This window comes from Nycticebus coucang, chromosome 20 (assembly GCF_027406575.1).
Source record: "Nycticebus coucang isolate mNycCou1 chromosome 20, mNycCou1.pri, whole genome shotgun sequence".
NCBI lineage: Eukaryota > Metazoa > Chordata > Mammalia > Primates > Lorisidae > Nycticebus > Nycticebus coucang.
Genome location: NC_069799.1, coordinates 42160786 through 42187878, shown reverse-complemented (window position 1 = coordinate 42187878; position 27093 = coordinate 42160786). Strand labels below are relative to the sequence as shown.

General features: G+C 40.7%; 1 pseudogene; it reads left to right on the top strand.

The window, feature by feature from the left end:
• The first annotated feature begins 6125 nt into the window (after nt 1–6125).
• On the top strand, nt 6126–26053 carry LOC128572616 (uncharacterized; annotated as a pseudogene).
• The last annotated feature ends 1040 nt before the right edge of the window (nt 26054–27093 follow it).

The following is a 27093-nucleotide window of genomic DNA, read 5'->3' as shown; positions in this document are numbered from 1 at the left end:
TGGAAGAAAGGATTAGAACGTCAATGGGGGAAAGTGAGAAGGTGCCTTCCTAAGAGGGTTGGGTGCCCGGTGCCCACCACACTGTGCTGGGTCAGCCCCACTCTCTGCATCCTTCCTTCCCTATCCAATGAGCTGTTAGTAAAGCCAAGTGGACTGGGGGCTCCATACACTTACAGCATTGTGCTTCTCATCTGCCCCTCACGTTCAGTAGTGGTTCAGCCCCCTAGTGACAGAAAAGAGAGGCCACCAGACAGAAACACCTAAATTCCTTGTATCCTGAAAATACATCTGTCACAGAGTTTACTCTTCTTTCCTCCTTCTTCTGGTTCCTTCTTTCAAAAGCTAATCCCTTCAAGAAGCTTCAGGATAGCAGTCTCTCCCACCTCTTCAGTCTAATTAATAATCCTCCTTCCAGTCCTCTGGATCCCTGCAGCCTCCTATGGGCTCAATGATAATGTTTGGTTAGATTCATCCCTTTCAAGAGATTTCTCTTGAATAACTTTTAAAACTGTCACTCCTCATCTCCAAAGGAACAATCACCCAAGTCATCAAAACCAAACCAAATTGCGTAACTTCTCTCTTCACATCTGTCAGTGACTCCCTGTGGCTTTTAGATGGCATGTAAGGCTTTTCACCGTTTGACTTCTCCCTTATCACTGCTTCCCTTTTCAAAAACTAAGTTCCTCCAACTGTAAAACCACTTATGGTTACATAAATAGACCGTGCATCCCCACATTGTCAAGGCTTTGTTGAGTTCTTCTTACAAATTAAGCTAAACTTTTCTCCCTTCTCTACTCTCATGTTCCCCTGGTTGCCAAATTTTGGTAAGCTCGTATCTTAAATAGTTATCCATTTATTTTCAGACAGAGTCTCACTCTGTCACCTAGGCTAGAGTACAGTAGTGTCATGACAGCTCACCGTAACCTCAAACACCTGGAACAAGTGATCCTCCTGCTTCAGCCTCCCAAGTAGTTAGGATTGTAGGCATGTGCCACCAAGCCCAGCTAATTTATCTGGTTTTTTGTTTATTTTTTGTGGAGTCAAGTGTCTCACTTTTGCTCAGGCTGGTCTTGAACTCCTGGCCTCAAGGGATCCTCCCACCTTGGCCTCCTAAAGTATTAGGATTACAGGTGTGAGCCAGGGCACCCAACGTACATGGTTCTTTAATATGACGCTTCTTATCTAGCAGCAGCAGAATGCATTCTTCTCAAATATACATGGAAAATCTCCAGGATTGATCAATGTTAGGCCACTGCTATGGGTCGTATATGTCTCCCCAAAAGCATGAGTTGGAAACTTAACCCCAAATGCAACAGTGTTGGGAGGTGGGGCCTAATGGGAAGTGATTAGGCTGTGAGAGCAGAATGAATGGATTAGTGCCCTTCTCGTGGGAGTGGGTTCATTATAAAAAGGGGAGTTCAGCATCTTCTTAGTCTCTCTCTCACCTGTCTCACCCTTCTGTGAGACAGAAAAAGGCCTGTGACATAGAAAAAAGCCTCACCAGACTTGACCCCTTGATCTTGGACTTCCCAGCATCCAAAATTGTGAGCCAATCAATTTCTGGTCATTCTAAATTACCCAGTCTCTGGTATTCCATTATAGCAGTGAAAAATGGTCTAAGATAGTCACAAAAGAAGGTTTAACTAATTTAAGAAGATTAAAAATCACATCAAATATCTTTTCTGACCATAATGGCATGAAACTGGAAATCAATCCCAGGAAGAAAACTGGAACATTCACAAATACATAGACATTAAACAACATGCTCCTGAATGGCCAGGGGGTCCAAGAAGAAATCAAAAAGGAAATTTTAAAAAATATCATGAGAGAAACAAAAATGGAAACACAACAACATACAGCAGACAACAACAACAGCAGAGTTTATGGGATGCAGCAAAAGTAGCCGTAACGGGGAAGTCTATAGCTATAAATACCTACATTAAAAAAAGAAATACCTCAAATAAATAACCTAACATTACACTTCAAGGAGCTACAAAAAAAAAAGAACAAAGTAAGCCAAAGTTAGCAGGAGGAAGGAAATAACAAAGATCAGAGCAGAGATAAATGAAATAGAGACAAGAAAAACAATAGTTGACACCAACAAAATTAAGAGCCGGATTTTTTTAAAAAAATAAACAAAATTGGGCAGTGCCTCTGGCTCAAGAAGTAGGGCGCTGGCCCCATATACCGGAGGTGGCGGTTCAAACCTGGCCCGGGCCAAAAACTGCAAAAAAATAAACAAAATTGACAAACCCTTAGCTAGACCAAAAGAAACAGACATAACATTCAAATTAATAAAAGCAAAAATGAAAGAGAAAACATTACAACTGATAGTATAGTAGGACCGTAGGAGACTACCATGAACAGTCATATGCTAACAAATTGGATAACGTCAAAGAAATGGATAAATTCCTAGAAACATATGACCTACCAAGACTGAATTGCTCCATATAAACAGAAAATCGGAACAAATAATTAACAAGTAAAGAGTTTGAATTAGTAATTAAAAATTTTTTTATCAAAGAGAAGCTCAGAAGCTGATGGCTTCCCAGCTGAATTCTACCAAACACTTAAAGAAGAATTAGTATGAATCTTTCTTAAATTCTTTCTTTAAAATGAAGGGAAACAGAGAGTAGAGTGGTGGTTGCCAGGGGTTGGGGTGGGACAGGGATGGGGAGATGTTGGTCAAAAGGCTCAAAGTTCCATTTACACAGGAGGATAGGTTCTGGAGAACTGGTGATGACCCTTTACGATAATGTGATTGCATACGTGAAAATTGCTAAGAAAGAAGATCTTAGACACTCATACCACAAAACTGGGTTAAGTATATGAGGTGGTGGATATGCTTCTTTGATTCAATCATTTTATATTGTATGTATATATCAAAACGTCATGTACACCATAAATACATCCGATTTTTATATATATATTATACCTTAATAAAGCTGAAAAGAACCAGTGCTTCCCCTGTCCCATGACCCCAAACATGACACTTCTTTACTAAGCTGAGTCCTTTTTGCCCGCAACATTTCACTTTAAGAAATCCCTCCTCTTGGGCGGTGCCTGTAGCTCAGTGAGTAGGGCACCGACCCCATATACGGAGGGTGGAGGGTTCAAACCCAGCCCCAGCCAAACTGCAACAACAACAACAAAAAAAAATAGCTGGGCATTGTGGTGGGAGCCTGTGGTCCCAGCTACTCGGGAGGCTGAGGCAAGAGAACCACCTAAGACCAAGAGCTGGAGGTTGCTGTGATGTGTGACTCCACGGCATTCTACCAAAGGCAACAAAGTGGGACTCTGTCTCTAAAAATAAAAATAAAAAAAGAATTCCCTCCTCTGCAATTGGTGGGAGGAGGGAGGGCATTTGGTAGGGTCTCTCCTAATGTGCACAATGCAAGGGTATACTTCAAAAGAACTAAGAGTGAATTATAAATGTCTTACCACAAAAAAATAAGTAAGTGAGGTGATGATTATGTTGATCAGTTTCATTTACGCATTCCACATTGTATATCAAATCATCACATTGTACCCCATAAATGTATACAGTTGAGATTTAATGAAAAATTAAATTAAAAAAAAAAAAGAGTTCCCTCCTCTGGGAAATCTTCCCTGGTGCCCTCACCTGAAGACTAACTCAGGTGCCTCTTCTTGATCCCCCATTTATTTCTTGGGGAATATCTTCAGTGTGGTTTTATTACGCATTTATCAGGCTCCATGAGGGTAGTGGCTTCCTTTCTTCTCTGTAATCTCAGTGATGTCTGGAACACTCGAATTGTTCCCAAGAGGATGAACAAGGTGGAATTCAGGAGAAAGAATGGAAAAGATTGGAATGGATTGGGAGAGGAGAAGGTCCTTCCTACTTACAGCTCACTACTTACTAACCTTTGGGTCTTTAGATTCTGTTCTCACTTTAGAAGTATAAAAGGCATGTTACATTTACCCTGGGCCCCACCCAATCTCTCCCTGGCTTATATAACAGGATTTTTTTTGTTTGTTTGTTTTGTTTGTTTTTTGTGCCGCACATTTACTTTTACGATAGTTCTTATTTCAAAGCTATGAATTGGGAGAGAAAGACAAGTTATATATGATTGAGAGATACTTCACATGGTTTCATGGATTCAGGATGACGATGCTCAAAGAACTAAGTCATTTACCACTTTTACACCACCTGACTTCACTTCTCCTCCATCCTGTAGATCTTCTCTGGCTGTTGACAAAAATCTCTCTATTTAGGCAGAACTCCTGAGCCTCTGTTTCCCAAGCCACCATCCGACTCCAAATTCTCTCTCCTGTCTGTTCTTCTTTCGGGACTTTTCCACCTCAGGCTGCATCCCTACCGTTTTCATTTCATGATTCCTTTCATTCCAATTCTACCATTTTCCCTCATAGGCCCCATTAACCCTTATTCCTTTGCATTATCCCTTTTAGATTTTCCAAATATACATCTCCTTTGTAAACACAACTCAATGTGATATCAGCTATTTATTTTTAAATGCATGTGCTGTACTATTTACATTTTAATTACAATAATTATGTTTTAGAATATAGAGCTACAGTCCCCAACCTCCAGGCCATAGACTAGTACCTGCCAGTGGCCTGTTAGGAAGTGTGCCACACAGCAGGAGGTGAGAGGTGGGTGAGGGAGCAAACTTTGTCTGTATTCACAGCTGCTCCCCATCACTCACATCATGGCCTGAGCTCCAGTTTCTGTCTTCAGCTGCAGCCTTAGATGCTCATAAGAGCACAGACCATACTGTAAATTGCACATGCAAGGTGTATAGGTTGTTCTCTCCTTATCAGAGCATAATGCCTTCAAAGAACTAAAAGTTGATCACCCATTTGATCCCGCAATACCGTTACTAGGTATCTACACAGAAGAAACAAAAATCATTTTACAACAAAGACATTTGCACCAGAATGATTATTATAAATCCATTCATAATTGCCAAGTCATGGAAGCAACCCAAACACCCATCAACCCACAAATGGATTAACAAGTTGTGGTATATGTATACTGTGGAATACTACACAGCCATAAAAAAGACAGGGAGTTTACATCTTTTATGTTTACTTGGATGAAGCTGGAACACATTCTCCTTAGTAAAGTATCTTAAGAACAGTAGTAAAGTATCCAATATACTCAATACTATTATAAAACCAATATATAAACACTTATACCCACATATGAATGATAAAACACAAATGTAGTCTAGCAAGATGGAGGGGTAAGGAGGGAGAGGGGAGGGGAAGGAAGAGGGCAATTAGTAGGAGGAGGGAAGATATTTGGTGGGATCTCACCTAATATGCACAGTGCAAGGGTATATTTCAAAATAACTAAGAGCAGGCTTGATGCCTATAGCACAGTGGTTACTGTGCCAGCCATGTACACCCAGGCTGGCAGGTTCCAACCCAGGTTGGGCCAGCTAAACAACAATGAAAACTGCAACCAAAAAATAGCCAGGCATTGTGGTGGGTGCCTGTAGTCCCAGCTACTTAGGAGGCTGAGGCAAGAGAATAACTTAAGCCCAAAGAGTTTGAGGTTGCTGTGAGCTGTGACACCACAGCACTCTACCCAGGGCGACATAGTGAGACTCCGTCTCTAAAAAAACAAACAACAAAAAAAAAAAAAAAACCACTAAGTAAATTTTAAATGTCTTACCACAAAAAATAAGTGAGGTGATGGTTATGTTAATCAGTTGGATTTAAGCATTCCACATTGTATATCAAATTATCACATTGTACCCCATAATGTATACAGTTAGGATTTTAGTTAAAAATTAATTATAAAAAAAAAAGAATGAAAGAAAATAAAACTAAACAACAACAACAAAATCTAATGCCTGATGATCTGAGGTGGCAATGCAATGTACTTGAATCATCTCCAAATCATCCCCTGCACCATGCCCCTTACCTAGACTGTAAAAAAATTATCTTTCATGACACAGATATACCACTGATATAAAGAACAACATCTCAATTCAATTTACCTTTTAGGTTTTAATTCCTTCCTTTTTATCTCATTGGCAGAAGAGATTCCTGTCACAGCGTTACAGAGATGGTCAAACACAGGACACTCAACAGTTTACCAATCACATGTATGCACGTCACTGAGAAGGGGAACCAGCATGGCACACAGGAACACTTCAGGGTTGCCCTTGGAGACAGTGAACAAGCAGGCTCTGTGGGGCAAAAAGAATGGGATGACCCTGATAGAAGAGGATGAGATTGGAGCTGAAGTCCACTGCTCAGGGATAAGCAGGAACTATGTGCGGCCCCATGATAAGAAGATTCATGTATTTGAGGCCATTTGAGGCTCTCCTGGTTTTTCAGTGATGTCAAGATACACAAAACATTAGGCCTTAATTCTAGGTCTTACATCATGAGAATGACCACGTTACCTCAAGCCAACAAGAAGTTCTCTTTTATTTATACCTGACAGAATATAATTACATATAAAATATGAAAAAAGAACTGAGGCCATTGTTTATAATGAATGAGGGAGCAGGGCATGACTGTCTGTGCTACGGACTTGGATCCAAGCAATTAGGGAACACAAGGGCTCCATCTCCCGAAGTCCCACAAGGTCTCCACTATCACAACCTGTTCTTCCCAGAATGTGTGAGGTTGACAATGTGATTGGTATACTGACTGTCCCTTTCTGAAAGTGACAGGACAACAGGAAACCACAGCCTGATCACCCCAACATCCTGACTTCCAGAAATGCCACAAGAACATGATCCAAGTGGCTCCTCTGTTGGCAAGGCTAAAGCATCTCATTGGGGACAGTAAAAATAATTTTATTCTTGTACATACAGAGATAGTCCATACACATTTAGGGAGGCATTTTTGCCAAAATAGCCAAACAGAAATGGAAAGTTTGCAATAGCTTAGTCCATATTTTTCCTTGAAGTATTCTAGAATTTATTTTTCGCATACCTGGAAAACGACCAGCCATGGATACCAAGAGCAATTAACTGCCCTCCTGGCCTTTTTTCCATTTTTCTCTCATCTTGATAGGCTGATTTCACCTTTGCAACCAGAATGTACAAATGTGAGCCACAGACTACTCTATAAATAAGGAGGAGCACTTGGTTCCGCTTAAACAAACTGATGTGTGATATTCTGTATGTAACACATACTTATTTTGAATTTAGAGAATACTGACCTTTTTTTCAGGCATTGGTCTTTTCCCCTGGATTTTTCTTTGAGACTCCTGAAAAGACAATACAAGGCCTCTGCAAGCCGTGGGAACATGATAAATTATCCTGCACAAACATAAGCCATTTCCTTCCTGCCATTTTCTACCCCTTCTAAAGAATGGTAATTTTTTTTATTGTTGTTTTTGAACATGGTCTAAAGGGTTACCGTGAAGTCATATTATGGGGGCCTTACAGCTGAAAGCTTAGAGTAACCACTATTCTTGTAGGCCATATCCGGTCATTGATTTTTACATAGAACTCCCCATTGATTTCAACAGGGAGTTTTTCCCTGGGATCGATGGCAGGATATAGCCAGTGACATTAAGCATAGATAAAAGACCCCTGAGTTAACTGTCAACAGACCTAAAATTTAAATGTAAACTCATTTAAACAAAGATTGGCTTTCAAAGGTTCATCAGAAAAGAAAGCCTTTCAAAATGCCTTTCCTCCCCTTGAAGACAATGTAAATAAGATTTCTTACTTTCAAATAACTGTTTCCTTAGATGTGCCTTTTTTGTTTCCTGTTTGTTAAAATAACATTCTTATTGGTGCTTCTCGTAGAGTTTAAATTTTCTTTTTAAAGATGTGGGTTTTGCCCACAAAAAATATATAATATCTAGTGGGGAGAAAGATGGGCACACATCTAACCAGTACAAGTGGGAGAAAAAACAAGGAAAGAACAGAATAGGGAGAGAGTTTTTCAACTCCAGAGCATTAAGAAAGAAGTTTCTCACTTCCAGCTTTCAGCTTGGAAGAAACCAAGGTGCAACTTTCTTTGGTCCTCACGAATCCACGTTCATCCAGCACCATCCGCCTCCCAAAGTCCAGCAAAGTTTGACCCCACAAGATCAAAGCCACCTAAGTTTGACACCAACAAGATCAAAGTCGTGTTCCTGAGGTTCACCGGTGGTGAAGTCCGTGCCACGTCTGCCCTGGCCCCCAAGATTGGCCCCCGGGGTTTGTCTCCCAAAAAGGTTGGTGATGACATCGCCAAGGCCACCGGTGACTGGAAGGGTCTGAGGATTACGGTGAAACTGACCATCCAGAACAGACAGGCCCAGACTGAGGAGGTACTTTCTGCCTCTGCCCTCATCATCAAAGCCCTCAAGGAGCCACCGAGAGAAAGAAACAGAAAAACATTAAAGACAACAGAAATATCACTTCTGATGAGATTGTCAACATTGTCAGACAGATGTGGCACCGATCTTTAGCCAGAAAAGTCTCTGGAACCATAACAGAGATCCTGGGGACGGCCCAGTCAGTGGGCTGCAGTGTTGATGGCCGCCACTCACAGGACATCATAGATAACAACCACAGTGGTGCTGTGAAACACCCAGCTAGTTCAAAAGAACAAAGGAAAATGTTTCAATAAAAAAATCACTTGACACTCCTTTAAAAAAAAAAAAGAAAGACCTCTCTCTATACCACATAGAAGGTATCTACAGTAATGGAAGTAAAAAATTAAAAAATGTAACCATCCAAATTTTTAAATAATACATGCTACCCCACACTTAATTGTCCATATGCATATACCGAGATGTATATTTCAGGCCAAATTACCTGCCAACGGAAAGAACGAGCTATTAGTATAGTAACTTCACCCCTAGTATTCCTGGGAAGTCCCAGTTTGCACTTTATCTTCCTTAGTATAATAATTACTAAGGGTACCTGCTGACACTCTCAAAGGCGATGCCTTTGAGTTGGATTCCCCAGCTGTTGGCCATACTGATGTCAACGTGTGTTTCAGTTGTGCCAGGTTACTAAGAAATGGAGAAGGGTATGTGAAGAACCGTGATGTGAAGGTCTGGGACTCAGGCATCCAGGGCTCTAACTCCAAGGCTAGGCAGGTGGGTAGTGTTTGCTCTGCTGCAAGCCTCTCCAATAGCATCCAGAAGCTCTTCCTGGTTGTTAGAAAGTGTTCATTAAAGACAGGAAAGAGCCAGGTGTGGTGGCTCATGCCTGCAATCCCAGAACACTGGGAGGCCGAGGTGGGTGGCTTGCTTGAGTTCACAGGTTTGGGACCAGATTGAGCAAAAGTGAGACCCCCGTCTCTACCAAACATAGAAAAACTGAGGAAGAGAATAACTTGAACCCAAGTTGGAGGTTGCTGTGAGCTGTGTAGCCAAGGCACTCTACCCAGGGCAAGAGCTTGAGACTCTGTCTCAAAAAAAAAGGCTCAGTGCCTATAGCTCAAGTGGCTAAGGCACTAGCCACATACACTAGAGGTAGTGGATTCGAATCTAGCCCAGGCCTGCCAAACAACAATAACAACTACAACCAAAAAATAACCAGGCGTTGTGGTGGATGCCTGTGGTCCCAGCGACTTGGGAGGCTGAGGCAAGAGAATTGCTTAGGCCGAGGAGTTGGAGGTTGCTGTGAGCTGTGACGCCACAGTACTCTACCCAGGGCAACAGCTTGAGACTCTGTCTCAAAAAAAAAAAAATAATAATAATAAAGTCATTCATTCTTTGCAATCTGCCAGCTACTCAGTTCACAAGTACTTATTGAATAACTACGTGAGACTGGCCAAGCATGAGATACTAGGGATGAAATGATGAAAGTCAAAAAACAGCAATCCTGGCAGAGCATATGATAAAATGATGAAAAGCCAAAAAATGTAATCATTTCTATGTTTGCATTTTTACCAGAGTGCAGCATGCCACAGGACAAATGCCACATAACCTTGATTACAAATTTGCTCACAAATTTGTGAATGTAACCACATAAAATGGTCTTGAAGGTTTCATTTGTTTGAACAACTTAGGTTATTCAAACATTTTTCAAATTCATAGGAGATCACTGGGACTTGATTCATATATATTTGAAATTGACATTAATCACACTCAAACATATTTCATGAGCAATCCTTAAACTTCAGTATAAGCAGTCTTCACGAATATGTTCTATTTTTGACAAAAAGAGTTGTATGGGCAAAATGAAACACAGCAGCAAAGTTTTGTTTATCGAACATAAAAACAGCTAATTGATTGACAGATCAAAAAAAGATTCTCTCAACATAACGTTTAGAAATTTTGTTTTGTTTTGTTGTGAGTCGTTTTTGTTTTCTTTTTAAATTTTAGGCTGTCTCTTTATTTTTTTCCCCATTGTCAGAAACCCAAGAGATGAATCACAGATTTTGCATGAGATAAGCTGCTTATGCTGACACTCAGGAAGTAAAATCTTAAATTTGAGGAAATGGCTACGAACTTTAGCAAACTTATATTTAATACATTTCAGACATTTGGCTTCCAGAACCTTTTGTTAGGGAAGAGAAGTTATACAGCTCTGGAAGTTATTTTATAGGAAACTAAATTGTATAGCTCTTCCATCTCTTTACTCTAGCCATCACTGCCCACCAATTCCCTTTCACTGCACCCAGCAATTAAGAATGGGCCTGGCTCTGGACATTCAGATGCAAGTGTGGCATTTAGATGTAGGCTTATTTGTAAACAGCATGATTCACAAAAATCCATGTGAATAACAAAAGGAAGAGGCCAGTGCAGTGTGAAGCTTTAATTAATGTGAAGCTAACCAGAGGATGCACAAACTGTCAATTTCTTTCTGGCTGCATTCGAGGGTATCTGCCCAGATGCAAGAACAGTTTGCAATCTCAATAAAGCAACAGTGATGTAGAAGGCCAGTGGATCTGGGAAAACGTATTAAAATGATTGCTTTCTCCTTCAGGATTACCCTCTGGGTAAAGAGAGAAGAAAAGATGCTCATTTCCATGAAGTCCCTCCATGCCAGATAAAATCATTACATAATACACATATTAGAAGCCCAGAGGGTAGGATTCGCTTCCCTACAGAAAAGCCTTCCATCTCTCACCAAGCCTGCTGGGGTCCTGAGTGGACAGCTGCCTTTCCAACCTCCTGAATGAGACAGTTCTTCAATTCCTCTCTCCATCTCTCCGGCTCAGAAAAGCTCTGTAGTTTAGAAACTGTCCACAGCTCAATTTTCAGCCCAGCAGTGGAGTCTTTAGACCACAAATGAAATAATTCCATTGTAGTTAAACATCTGGATGCACAGGAGACATTTACTAGGAGGGATTGGCATGGGGAAGGATGCTGCTTTTGTTCTGTCTGTAGAGTTATCTGTTTTCAACCTTAGCTCTTTACTTTCCTGTACACAAACATACACACACTCACCCCACTCATGAGAAATTAGAAAAGGCTTTCTGGAGTTTTGCCATCACCTTCACCAGCCATCCACAGTTGCTGACATGCATTATTTATAGCTGTGAAAGTTATAAGTGGTATCTGGATTTTGTTCTGAGAATACAGTAACGTTGTAATTCCTTGCCCTCCTAAAGTCAGGTGTGGTCCTGGAATTTGCTCTGGCCAGTGAAGGGAGTAGCTGCAGTGACACCAGGATACAACTGTCACCTCCTCATTCCTTCTGCTGCTGTAACTAATTTTTTTTTTTTTAAGCTGGTAGCTGTTCTTTCATACTGGGTCCAGGAGACAGGACAATGAAGCAAAGAAAATTACCAAGAGCACAGACAGGAAATACATCTTGCTTTCTTAAACTACCAACATTTAGAAGTCACTTGTTACTATGGTTCCATGGCTGAGATGCTAACCTGGAATATCTCATGGACTTTTTTTCTTAATTTTTAAATTTTTTTTTATTGTTTGGGATTCATTGAGGGTACAAAGAATTAGGTTACATTGCATTTGTTAGGTAAAGTGCCTCTTATAATTGTGTCCCACCCCCAAGAGGTGTGCCATACTCCATGATCCCCCATCACCCTCTCTCTTCCCTTCTCCCGCTCCCTCGTTCCCCTCCCCCCACCTTATATTAGATCATCTACAGCCTTCGTATTAGAATTGAGTACATTGGATTGTTGCTTCTCCATTCTTGTGATGCTTTACTAAGAAGAAAGTGTTCCACCTCCATCCAGGTTAATATAAAAGTCTCCATCTTTTTTAGTGACTGAATATTATTCCATGGTAAACATATACTACAGCTTGTTCATCCATTCCTGGGTTGGGGAGCATTTAGACCATTTCCACACTTTGGTGATTGCAAATTGAGCTTGATACACAATCTAGTGCAAGTGTCCTCATGGCCTTTTAAGAAATCCTTATGTTTGTGCAGCCTATCTTGGAACAGAGCCCATAAACCAGTACTTTCCCTATGTTCCGTCCTTTGAACAACACGAGTGGAACTATCTATTCATGCTAGAGCCAGCGTGCTTTCTGATCACCGTATTGGTTTCTGTTAGTGACAGACAAGAAACAGGGTGACAGAAGGAAAACTAAAACATAAAATAGAAACAAAGATAATAAGAAGAGAGAATAATATAAAAGACAGACAGTTCCTGATAGAGAGGAAACTGCCTAACCCAAGATGTTCCAGTACAGCTAAAAGAGCTCTTATTGGTCAACAAGGCTCCCAAGCAGGGGTCATGCTAGACCACAGAGCTAAGTGTCAAACCACACAGCACCTGCAGTTCATGACAACAGCAAGCATGCTCAGTCCTTAGTAGGGCACCCTAAAGTTGACCTTTTGATGTGAAGTTCTTCATTGTAAAATCATTTACATTTGTCACCACCTCTGCATATAATTCAAAATGGAATTGTGGACAGGTTCCAAGAATAAGAATGCAAACGTCTTTGGGGAGGTCATTACACTACCTACCACACCAGCTGTCAGTGCTTTAGTCCACCTGGGTGAAGTCATAGGAGGGCGGAGATCAAGATGACTGACTGAAGCCAGCTTTCCACAGAGGCTCCAGTCCAGAAGGAGAGTTAAAGGACAGAAATTTAGCAAGTAACCTGGTGGATTAGAGCTGCACCAAGAGAGAAGGTTGAAGAATGCCCATCAACCCTGCTGAGGCAAGCTGCGACCCCAAGGATACAAACAAAAGGGCCTAGAATGCAGCTGGTCAGTGCTGATTCTGTGGCACAGAAGTGAGGAGAGGCCAATCAGCTGAGAGGGAACCACACCGGAGTGGCGGTGCCCCAAAGCACAGAGCAGCAGCCACTTTTGGCAACAATAGGGCTCACTCCCAGATATTCCGAAGCCACACCCCCTGTCTCCCTGGGCAACCAGAGGAGGCCAGGCATCTTCCCAGGTGGCAACCACCATGGAACAGATCTGGGATGTAAACACAGGCCCTCTGAGACCTCAATTCAGAGTAACTATTTCACTAGGGTCGAACAGAGACCAGCTAAAAACAAGACAGAACCACTTAGCCCCACCACACCAACACGTCCTCAGTTTCTCAGGCCATAGCACTGTACGGGTCCTCAACAAAGCTCCAGGGGAAAAATCAAATGGTTTAAAACAATCATGGGGTGGAATCAGCGGAAAAAACTCTGGTAACATGAATAACCAGAATAGATCAACCCCCCACCAAGGAAAGATATGGGAGATGTAACTGAAGATCCTATTCATAAACAACTGGCCGAGATGTCAGAAATCCAATTCAGAATCTGGATTGCAAACAAGATTAATAGAATGGAGGAAAATTTGGAATTAGAAATTTGAGGAGCAATTCAAAAGTCATAATTAGAAATTTGAGGAGAAATTCAAAAGTTGTCTCAAGAATTTAACAAATTTAAAGACAAAAACACCAAAGATTTTGACGCACTAAAGTAAGAATTTGCAGCCCTCAAATATCTGAAAAATATAGTAGAATCTCTCAGTAACAGAGTGGAGCAAGCAGAAGAAAGGATTTCTGACATTGAAGACAAAGCCTTTGAGCGCTCCCAAACTCTCAAAGAGGAAGAGAAATGGAGAGCAAAAATGGATCATTCTCTCAGAGAGTTCAGGGATAATTCAAAGAAGGCTAATATCCACCTCACTGGAATCCCTGAAAGTGATGAAATGGCCTCGCAAGGCACAGAGGCCCTTCTCCATGAAATTATAAAAGAGAATTTTCGAGACATGCCAAGAGATTCTGAAATTCAGATGGCAGACAGTTTCAGAACTCCAGCACGACTCAATCCAAATAAGACATCCCCCAGGCATATCATAATTAACTTCACCAAAGTTAATATGAAGGAGAAAATTCTGAAAGGAGCCAGATTTAAGAAATCCATTACCTACAAAGGGAAGAATATTAGAATGACTGCAGATCTCTCTGCTGAAACTTTTCAAGCCGGAAGAGGGTGATCATCGACTTTTAATCTCTAAAAGCAAAATAACTTTCAACCCTGGATCCTGGATCCAGCTAAACTGAGTTTCATTTATGATGGAGAAATTAAATACTTTAATGAGATTCATATGTTGAATAAATTTGCCATAACCAAACCAGCTCTTCAGGATATTCTCCGACCTATCCTCCATAATGACTAGCCCAATCCTCTACCACAAAAGTAAACTCGCTCAGAAACTTTTGATCAAACTCCAACTTCCACAGTGGTAAATGGATTAAAAATGTCCACTGGACTTTCAAAAAACTTGATACCCAAAATTTTACCGGACTTATCAATATTCTCCATTAATGTGAATGGCTTAAACTGTCCTCTAAAGAGGCACAGATTAGCTGATTGGGTACAAAAACTCAGGCCAGGTATTTGCTGCATACAGGAGTCACATCTTACCTTAAAAGATAAATATAGACTCAGGGTGAAAGGATGGTTGTCCATATTTCAGGCAAATGGTAATCAGAAAAAAAGCAGGTGTTGCAATTCTATTTGCAGACACAACAGGCTTTAAACCAACAAAAGTAAGGAAGGATAAGAATGGTCACTACATATTTGTTAAGGGTAATACTCAATATGATGAGATTTCAATTATTAATATTTATGCACCCAACCAGAATGCACCTCAATTTATAAGACAAACTCTAACAGACATGAGCAACAGGATTTCCTCCAGCTCCACAATAGTTGGAGATTTCAACACTCCTTTGACAGTGTTGGATAGATCCTCCAATAAGAAGCTGAGCAAAGAAATTTTAGATTTAAACCTAACTATTAAACATTTGGATTTAGCAGACATCTACAGAACATTTCATCCCAACAGAACTGAATACACGGATGTGTATTCAGCCCACGGAACATACTCCTAAATTGATCACATCTTAGATCACAAGTCTAACCTCAGTAAATTTAAAGGAATAGAAATTATTCCATGCAGCTTGTCGGACCACCATGGACTAAAAGTTGAACTCAGTAACAGCAGGAATCTGCATACTCATAAAAAATATGGAAGTTAAATAACCTTATACTGAATGATAGCTGGGTCAGAGATGAGATTAAGAAGGAAATTGCCAAATTTTTGGAGCAAAACAACAATGAAGACTTGAATTATCAGAACCTCTGGGATACCGCAAAGGCAGTCCTAAGAGGGAAATTTATAGCACTGCAAGCCTTCCTCAAGAGAACGGAAAGAGAGGAAGTTAACAACTTAATGGGACATCGCAAGCAACTGGAAAAGGAAGAACATTCCAACCCCAAACTCAGTAGAAGAAAAGAAAACCAAAATTAGAGCAGAATTAAATGAAACTGAAAACAAAAGAATTATAAAACAGATCAATAAATCAAAAAGTTGGTTTTTTGAAAAGGTAAACCTTTAGCTAACCTAACCAGGAAAAAAAGAGTACAATCTCTAATCTCATCAATCAGAAATGACAAAGACAAAATAACAACAGACTCCTCAGAAATTAAAAAAATCTTTAATGAATATTACAAGAAACTTTGTTCTCAGAAATATGAAAATCTGAAGGAAATTGACCAATACTTGGAAGCATGTCACCTTCCAAGACTTAGCCAGAATCAAGTGGAAATGTTGAACAGGCCAATATCAAGTTCTGAAACAGCATCAACCATACAAAATCTCCCTAAAAAGAAAAGCCAGGGACCAGATGGCTTCATGTCAGAATTCTACCAAACATTTAAAGGGAATTAGTATTTATATTACTCAACCTATTCCAAAATGTAGAAAAAGAAGGAAGACTACCCAACACATTCTATGAAGCAAACATCACCCTGATCCCCAAACCAGGAAAAGACCCAACAAGAAAAGAAAATTATAGACCAATATCACTAATGAACATAGATGCAAAAATATTCAACAAGATCCTAACAAACAGAATCCAGCAACACATCAAACAAATTATACATCATGACCAAGTCAGTTTTATCCCAGGGTCTCAAGGCTGGTTCAATATACGTAAATCTATAAATGTAATTCAGCACATAAACAAATTAAAAAACAAAGACCATATGATTCTCTCAATTGATGCAGAAAAAGCTTTTGATAATATCCAGCATCCCTTCATGATCAGAACACTTAAGAAAACTGATATATAAGGGACATTTCTTAAACTGATAGAGGCCATCTACAGCAAACCCACAGCCAATATTATATTGAATGGAGTTAAATTGAAATCATTTCCACTCAGATCAGGAACCAGACAAGGCTGCCCATTGTCTCCACTGCTCTTTAACATTGTAATGGAAGTTTTAGCCACCGCAATTAGGGAAGAAAAGGTGATCGAGTGTATCCATATAGGGTCAGAAGAGATCAAACTTTCACTCTTAGCAGATGTTATGATTGTATATCTGGAAAACACCAGGGATTCTACTAAAAAACTCTTAGAAGTGATCAAGGAATACAGCAGCGTCTCAGGTTACAAAATCAACATTCATAAATCGGTAGCCTTTACATATACCAACAATAGTCAACCTGAAAAAACAGTTAAGGACTCTATTCCATTCATAGTAGTGCCAAAGATGAAATATTTGGAAGTTTATCTAACAAAGGACATGAAAGATCTCTATAAAGAGAACTTTAAAACTCAAAGAAAAGAAATAGCTGAAAATGTTAACAAATGGAAAAACATACCATGCTCACGGCTGGGAAGAATCAACGTTGTTAAAATGTCCATACTACCCAAAGCAATATAGAATTTTAATGCAATCCCTATTAAAGCTCCACTGTCATACTTTAAAGATCTTGAAAAAAACAATACTTCATTTTATATGGAACCAGAAAAAACCTCAAATAGCCAAGAGGTTACTCACAAATAAAAACAAAGCAGAAGGAATCACACTACCAGACCTCAGACTATATTATAAATCAATAGTGATCAAAAAAGCATGGTACTGGCACAAAAACAGAGAAGTAGATGTCTGGAACAGAATAGAGAACCAAGAGATGAATCCAGCTACTTACCGTTATTTGATCTTTGACGAGCCAATTAAAAACATTCAATGGGTAAAAGATTCCCTATTTAACAGATGGTGCTGGGTGAACTGGCTGGCAACCTGTAGAAGACTGAAACTGGACCCACACCTTTCACCATTAACTAAGATAGACTCTCACTGGATTAAAGATTTAAATATGGAAGTTAAATAACCTTATACTGAATGATAGCTGGGTCAGAGATGAGATTAAGAAGGAAATTGCCAAATTTTTGGAACAAAACGACAATGAAGACATGAATTATCATGAAACAATATGAAACTATAAAACTACTAGAAGAGAGTGCAGGGAAAACCCTTGAAGAAATTGGTCTGGGCGAGTATTTTATGAGGAGGATCCCCCAGGCAATTGAAGCAGCTTCAAAAATACACTACTGGGACCTGATCAAACTAAAAAGCTTCTGCACAGCCAAGAACATAGTAAGTAAAGCAAGCAAATAGCCCTCAGAGTGGGAGAAGATATTTGCAGGTTATGTCTCCGACAAAGGTTTAATAACCAGAATCCACAGAGAACTCAAACATATAAGCAAGAAAAGAACAAGTGATCCCATCGCAGGCTGGGCAAGGGACTTAAAGAGAAACTTCTCTGAAGAAGACAGGTGCACAGCCTACAGGCATATAAAAAAATGCTCATCATCCTTAATCATCAGAGAAATGCAAACCAAAACTACTTAGAGCTATCATCTAACTCCAGTAAGATTAGCCCATATCGGGCGGCGCCTGTGGCTCAAGGAGTAGGGCACCAGTCCCATATGCCGGAGGTGGCGGGTTCAAACCCAGCCCCGGCCAAAAAAAAAAAGATTAGCCCATATCACAAAATCCCAAGAACAGAGATGTTGGCGTGGATGTGGAGAAAAGGGAACACTTCTACACTGCGGGTGGGAATGCAAATTAATACATTCCTTTTGGAAAGATGTTTGGAGAACACTTAGAGATCTAAAAATAGATCTGCCATTCAATCCTATAATCCCTCTACTAGGTATATACCCAGAAGACCAAAAATCACATTATAACAAAGATATTTGTACCAGAATGTTTATTGCAGCCCAATTCATAATAGCCAATTTATGGAAAAAGCCCAAGTGCCCATTAATCCACCAATGGATTAATAAATTGTGGTATATGTACACCATGGAATATTATGCAGCCTTAAAGAAAGATGGAGACTTTAACTCTTTCATGTTTACATGGATGGAGCTGGAACATATTCTTCTTAGTAAAGTATCTCAAGAATGGAAGAAAAAGTATCCAAAGTACTCAGCCCTACTATGAAACTAATTTATGGCTTTCACATGAAAGCTATAACCCCGTTATAACCTAAGAACAGGGGGAAGAGGAAGAGGGAGGGGAAGGAGGGGGGAGGCTGGGTGGAGGGAGGGCGGTTGGTGGGATTACACCTGCCGTGCATCTTACAAGGGTACATGTGAAACTTAGTAAATGTAGAATATAAATGTCTTAACACAATAACTAAGAAAATGCCAGGAAGGCTATGTTAACCAGTGTGATGAAAATATGTCAAATGGTCTATAAAACCAGTGTATGGTGCCCCATGATCGCATTATGTACACAGCTATGATTTAATAATAATAAAAAAGAAGAAAAACAAAACAGACAAAATGGAATTGTGGGAACAATTATGGGATTGATGTCAATTACCATAGCTAACGCATGGTAAGAAATCCATGAGCTCAGAAATGCTTAAACATTAGAAGTAGGAGGAGAAAAGCTAGGAACCAGAGAATAAATACAAGGGCTCCTCTCTCACTGGAGAGGGAGAGACCCATTCCTTTCTTTGGAAAGTGCTCTCTGCTTAAAAAGAAATAAAAATTGTGCCTTCAGCTTGATCACTTGCTTGCTTTGTGGTTTTGTGCTGGCTGACTCAAAGCGCTTTCAGTTTCTGGGAACCACTTGCTAGGGGTGCCCAGAGAAAGCCCAAACCAGGGGTCTTTATAGCTCCCTGACATTTTCAATACCAGCAAAATGCTTTGTAAATGCTACTGAAAGCTCTTGATGTCAGATATGGGCTGCACACCTCTGCCCAGAGCCAGGGTCACTTTAAAAGTTCAGTCCATGCCTTTTGTTTTTGAAACCAGCTCTTGTTCTTTATCCTTTTCCTACCTGAACTTATCTGCTCATAAATTCAGACAAGATAACTAGCCCATCAGACATTAAGAGAGACATGAGGCAGCCTATGCATTTAGGAAATGCACTTAGTCATCCATTTCTCCACCTAGCTGTCCATCTGCCCCCACTTCCAGGAATGATTTCTGTTGAGGACAGCAGTTATATTTATTCACCATCCCCCAGTCTGCCAGGGCTCAACCATCTCTCAATTTGGGACACAAACCAACTCAGGCACCATTGTCACAGCCTCAGTTTCTTTCACGTGCCCCTAGGCCAGGGCTGTCCTGTCAGCAACCTGAGCTGCTGGCTTAGGAGCCTTGCCTCCCATTAGCTACACGCAGTAAGAACAGAATCTCAAAACTGCAGCTTTCTGGAAACTTTTGATTTATTAACCTAAAGTTTAAACAACAACAACAACAACAAAGAAAGAAAGAAAGAAAGGTGCAACTGGTGATATCAGAACCTACTCTCTCCCAAGAAAAAATAAAAAGAGCCAAGGAAAAAAAAGGTGAGACTGAAATATTCAAATGTGGGATTTACATGATAATGGGAGAAGAGAGTACATTTTTCACTGTTCCTCCTTCAAATGATTATGGAGCAGTATAGTCATTGGCACAGCAAAAGCAAATCATATTTCGATTAAACCCGGAAATTCAAAAGATTGATGGAAATATTTTGTGCATTTTCCAAAGGTATCAAAGGACAGCATAATACACCCTAGATATCTGGTCTCTTTCTCCAACCCAAATAGTTTAGCTCTGCATTTCACGTCAAAGGCCTCTCCCCAGGGATGATCCTTGAAGTGGATTAGAATATGTCACAGTTGTTCAGAAGACATTTCTGTTTAGGAAAAGTGATGCCTCCCTGCTACCAAGACCCCTTCCTTATGTTCCCAAAGGCTCTCTACACCTGTCTCTAGTCTACCATGCACACTGCAAGGGGGCCTGTCTGACACCCACATCAGACCCTGCATTTCTCAAGGGCAGGGACCACGGCTGATTTCATTATGGTGCTCTTGGCAGCGAGCATCATGCCTAGCACAGAACAGATACTCAATAAATATTAAACATTGAGGGCTTTTTAATGATGCCTCTTCTGAGCATCCCAGACTCTCTCCTGCCAGCCCAGACAGCAGTAGGCAGAGGCCTGGAGTGCCACTGCCAAAGCCTTTCTCACAGAATGGGGGATGCCTTCCCTGTGCTCAAGATTCTGGCCATCAGGGGAAAGTCAGGATAACAAGCCTACGGGCTAATCATCCTAAAGGTCTGACATTGTATGTTGAATCTCCATCTCTTTCTCTTAAATCTTTGACCTCTAAATAAAAAGCATGCAGGCGAAACCTACTAAATGCAGAACACAAATGTCTGCATACAATAACTAAGAAAATGCCATGAAGGCTACGTTGAACAGTTTGATGAGAATATTTCAGATTGTATATGAAACCAGCACATTGTACCCCTTGATTGCACAAATGTACACAACTATGATTTAACAATTTAAAAAAAATAAAAATAAAAAATTTTAAAAAAGAGAGAGAGAAAGGACTAAATGTCCAGGAAAATTAACCAGAAAACAAAACAAAACAAAACAAAAAAGCCTGCAAAAGAAAACTCTGTACTTGGCAGATTAGAATCTTAAATTCACATGCTGCTCACACACATACACCCCACTTCTCAAAGGCTTCCTCTCATACTTTCAAATATCCAAACTCTTATTTGTGACTGATAAGGCCTGGGTGAGCTGAGCCTTAGGGACCAGCACTCTGAACTCATCTCCATCTCGGCTCTTCCCATTCCATCCGCCCAGCCTTCTTTCTACTCTTGCCCACACCAAGCATAAACCCAGCCCTAGGGCCTTGACAAGGTGATGCTTCTTCCTCCCAGCATGCTCTTTCACTAGAACTGTGCATGGCTCACTCCTTCCCCCAGATTCATGTTGCTTCCTCAGAGAGGCCTTCTCAAATCACCCCATCTTTTCCTCACTCTTTTGTTCTCTCTTTTCTCTCTGACACTGAACACTATCTGCAGTGACTTTATCTATCGATCTATTTATTTACTTATTTTCCTGCTTCCCAGTTTACTGTCTGTGTCTCCTACTAGAAAGAAAACTCAGTAGGGGCCACATCTCCATCCCAGCACTCAGACACACTCTGCAGACACCTGCTGCCTGTGAGAGTCACTCAACAAACCTGAACCTTACATAGTGAGTGACCTGCTTGCTCGAAGCCACAGGACACCCCCTCCCCAGCTCTGTCTTTCACACCCGGTATTGGCCAAAAAGAGTTTCAAGTCACCTCCTCTTTAATCCAAGAGAAAGGAAAGCCCTTTTTCAATACTGTGTTAGTTTACTGGGCCTGCCATAACAAAGTACCACAAAGTTGTGGCTGAAAACAACAGAAATGTGTTCTCTCCCAGTTCTGGATTCTGGAAGTCTGGGATCAAAGTCTCAACAAGGCTGTGCTCCCCCTGAAGGCTCCAGGGGAGAATCCTGCCTGGCCTCTCTAGCTTCTGGTGGTTACAAGCAATTGTTGGTGTGCAAGCATTGCTCTAGTTTCTGCTGTGTCTTCACACAACCTTCTCCACTTGTGTGTCCATGTTTCTCTTCCTCTCTTTTATGAGGACACTTCTCATTGGATTTAGGGCCTCCCCTAATTCTGCATGACCTTGTCTTGGTTAGATTACATCTGCAAAGAGCCTAATTCCAATTAAGATCATATGTACAGCTACAGATGTTAAGACTTCAACATGTCTTTTGGACAAGACAATTCAGCCTACAACAAGTGCTGATTTGGCCAGTCTTAGGCAGTACATGAGATACACTTGGAGTTGCCACGTACATTCCTCTGGCTTGACCTTGAATCTTGGCCTCACAGTGTCTCCTGGGACATAGACAAAGGAGCCCCCATGACATGTTTTATCAAGGAAACTTGTCAACCTCAAACACGTGAAGGTTTGGAAGGAAGGGCAATAGAGAGGCCCTCTAAAATGTTTATTATGTGCTGGGAAAGGGACTAAACAGGATCTGTAGTAAGTACTGACATGATAAGATATTGCAAACATTAGCAAGGAGAGAGAAATCCAGTAGCATTCTTAAGAAAACTAAGATTTGAGAAAAGGGATGGGTCAAAGTTTTACCAGAAAAGCAAGCAAATTTAGACTTATCAGAAAATATTTACTGAGTGCACAAATTTCTGGAGCAGAAATGTGAGGCATGACCTCAGAAGCCCAGACTACAAGTGGCTGTCCTCTACGCACACATACACAAACTAAAATTGCATCTGAGCAATGCCAAAACCACCAGATGATAGTGTAAAAATTCAGTAAACAGATACTTGTTCTATATGATACCAAATGTCCAACTGTCATTTTTTATTTGCTGCAGAACTATTTGACCTAGTGTTATGCAGAGTGGAATGAGAAGTCAGAACTGAAGCTATGACCCTTTAGTTGTTCCATAGGGTGACCAGGCCCATGTCCTCCAGTGCAACCAGAATGAAATTCTACCTTGACCCGGGTCAGGACTGCAAAAGGCTCACTGTTTCCCTTTCCTGCCATGAGTGTGATAGGAGGGTCACATGAACAGCAATGAGAAGAATGCTCCATTACCAGATTTGTGGATTTTTCTGAAAAATCAAATTCAGCAGAGGGTATTAAGTTAGTGATTACTAAATGTGAGCCCATTCTATTTCTAACCAAATTGATAGTTTGATTCAGGGCTCATGAGACATCCAGGGTACTTAGCTCTAAGATTCATGTCACTGGAAGACCTTAAAAAAAGAAAAATGCATTTCATTTGGCTCAAGAGTGCACTCTCCAAAAATAAAATACTTCCATGCTGGGTAACGCGTGCCTAATTTTTGAAAATATACAAGCAGTGACTAACTAAGATACTGTCAAATGAATTCCTTCAAAACTGTAGGAGATAATCTCATATGCTGTTTCCAACTCTAAAAATGATATAACTCTAAAGATTTGTTTCGGTCCCAGAAGATTTTAGATACCCAGATATCTCAAGTTCATTGAAAGAGAGATAAGAGAATAACTTTATAAATAGCATAAAAGGGACTTTATCATGGGCACAGTGCACAAAATCAACAGCTGATGCTCCAAAGCAAATGCTTCAGGAAATAAAGAGCAGTTGTCTTCACCTTCAGAGGCTGATCTGTCCAAACAGGACCAGGGTCATGGAGAAATTTCAGAGGGTGGCTATAGGATAGTGTCAGGAAAATTATGTCATCCTCCCCTAAAGAGCCAGAAGAAGCTATCCTTTCTTTAAGAGTCTATAGTTTATACCACAAGCTCTAAAACTGGACAAGAAGGTGCCCAGGTGAGGTGGGGAGGGGTCTTCTCAAATTACATCTGCCTGTCCTGGGAGGCTGAGATCTTTTAGTAAGGGTTGGGAAGTTGAGGGGAAAGGATGACGAGAGACCATCAGTCAGGAGAGTTTGAGAGGCTTCTCGGGCAATTCTAATAGTCTTAGAATCGCTTTACATAAAATAGAACCAAAAGAATTTTCATTCTTTTCCACCTCCTGTTGCAAATAATTTTTCCTCCGAAGTTGGCTTCATATGACCTATCTTTTCTTGCAGATGGTAGGCTGGTGATGGAAACGGCCTTGATGATTTCCTTAGGAAAACTGTCTTCCCCAAGTAAAAAAAAAATGATTTTTTGTCCTTACATTTAAAAAACCTATTAATTTGTGGTGATAACAATCTTTTACATCTTGAGCGTCTGGAGAAAAAATGCAAAATTATATGATGTTCAAAAAAATGCGGTAAATTCCCTTTTGTGTTACTGCACAAGTGATGAATTTACCCAACCAGACCTCCCATGTTCAGGGACTTTCCTCAACCCCCTTGACTTTTTAAGATTATGAAACATGCTCTGGGTAGAGATCCCCTAAGTATCCACACCCTCCCACTCCAAGAAAGAGACAGAACATCTGCTCTTCATCTCTGGGAAAGTGTATTTAATAACTGGATGCTTTTCTTTTCAAAATGGTGCTGGCTTGTTGTGGATTCTCTTTTCTTTTCTTTGTTAGCCTCCAGGGCACAAACAAAATAAAACCATCCCTTAGATGTTTCAATCAGGTAATAGCATCTGCATCAACAAAAATAACAGTTAATAGCATAAAATTGTGTCTTCTATACTTACCGAGAAATAAGAGTCAGCGTCAAGCATTGGTTTTTTTTTTCAGCATCCACAAAATGAATTTATTTCCAGAGACTTCTAAGAAGCAAGGGTATGCTGAAAAGGAGACAGCTAGGGAGCAAAGGAAGATTGTGTAATCTTATAGACTTCAGGAGCCTTCCACGATCAGCTATTATTTCTCAGTCCTAGCAGAATCTATTGGAAAATTATATGTGTGTGTCTATGTATAAGAGAGAGAGAGAGACAGACAGACAGACAGAGACATGATGGTCAGCTATTGTTTCTCCATCCTGGCAGAATGGATGAACAACTAGGTATGTGTATCCATGTTCGTGTGTGTGTGACAGAGAGAGACAGAGACAAAGAAAGAGAACAAGAGGATACATTAGAAACAAACTGAGCATGTGTCTTACTGAAAAAACATAATGCATAAACATCTTGGCATAAAAGATGATAAAATAAGAAACAGAAGACTTCACTGCAGAATCCTTACCCAAAAAACGCCACAAAAGTTTAAGCAAGCATAGGCCTAGCATCCTTTGCATTTGACCACCAACCAAAGGCTAATATTACCAGTCCCTGTAAGACCTTTTTTTTTTTTTTTGGCAGTTTTGTCATTTTTCTCATGTCTTATTTGTTTTAAATCCCATTTTTCTAAAAACAAGCACACAGCAACTAGCCAGAAAGAAAATTTACTTTTGTTTCAGAGCAGGAGAGGGAATAAAAGGTAACATTCTCCAGTTTCAACTCAATTTAAGTCTGATGACTATGTTGGGAACTGCTTCTAAGCCAGAGTCCCTGTCCTCCTCGGGTAGCTGTGTGCTGGGGAGACTTGCAATTAAAGACATTCGCACATAGGCCAGTTTAAAAGGGAACTTACTTAACTCAGACTTGAAAGGAGGGGTAGATCACGGAAGGTTCTCAAAGAACTGATGTCTACGCAAGATTACTGAACCCAACTGTGTTTCAAAATTCCCAGGGAAGGCTTTGAAACTACACATTCCAGCATCTATCTCTGGATTTTTGCAATCAGAGTCTCTAAAAGAGAATTGCACATTTTCCCCAGGTGAAACTAACATGGTGGTCTGATTCTGGGCTTCAGGAAGAGAAGAAACATTCGGGGTGTGTAGGAGGCTGGAGGTGAGAAAGGGCAGGTTGGAGGAAGAACGGGAAGGCAGTTGGGTGGGACTAGCACTGAGAGAGCAAAGCTGGCTGGAAACCTGAAGGGAAGAGCAGCCACGCCATGGGAAGCCTTGTGCATAATGATAAAGACTTTGGCCTTCATCCCAAGGACAACACTGCTGAGGGAATGGGAGGTGTCAAAAGGAAGAAAGACAGGGATGGTGAGGATGGTGGGAATAAAGATGAGAGAATAGAGGGCAGCCACCCCAGGACCAAGGCCCTCCTGCAGGGATTTTAAACAGCCAAAAATCAGTTCTTTTGCCCTTGTTCCACTATTTACCACCTCACCCTCTTCCCTTTTATCTCCATCATTTCCCATGGGGAAAGCAGACAGAGAGGTGGAAACGCCTGTGTTGTTTATGACCAGCTGGTCTACCCTTGCTCTTTCACTTGCATAAATAGGATTGCATGTGAAACTTCATCAAAGCAGAAAGAGATGCAGCCCCAAGCCCTTTCCCCCATATGTGGGTCACTATGAAAGTTTTGAGACAGACTGTGTGATGGTCCATGATCACACTTCCAAGAAACACAATGGACAGAGTCCTTTCTAATTCTCCTGTGCGTGTTTCAACTTGCTCTGCTTATCAGTGCTGCCAGGACAGCTTCATTTGTTTCCATCTGCATAGATTTTATGCTTCTTAATTTTTGTGTATCTCACAACTCTTATAATGACCTGCGGCCTCTCTCCTGCTGCCTTTCGTGCCTTCTTTCTCCACCTAAGACTACTTTTGTACTTGTTTTAACTGATCTCACTCAGACAACAATATCCTGGTTTGTTGGAGCCCTTGCCCTCTGATGATGGGACTAGACCCATCCCCCTTAGATATATCACAGGATAGTATGCACACTGCCCTCTCCAATATCTGACCTTAGATACATCACAGAATGGTATGCACACTGCCCTCTCCAATATCTGACCTTAGATACATCACAGGATAGTATGCACACTGCCCTCTCCAATATCTGACCTTAGATACATCACAGGATAGTATGCACACTGCCCTCTCCAATATCTGACCTTAGATACATCACAGGATAGTATGCACACTGCCCTCTCCAATATCTGACCTTAGATACATCACAGAATGGTATGCACACTGCCCTCTCCAATATCTGACCTTAGATACATCACAGGATAGTATGCACACTGCCCTCTCCGATATCTGACCATGCCCTCACTATGCAAATCACCCCCACCCGCCAGCCGGCTTCATGAGCAACTCATAATGTATAGACTAAGAACTGGCGGGGACTGGATGCAACGGTTAAAGAATGCTA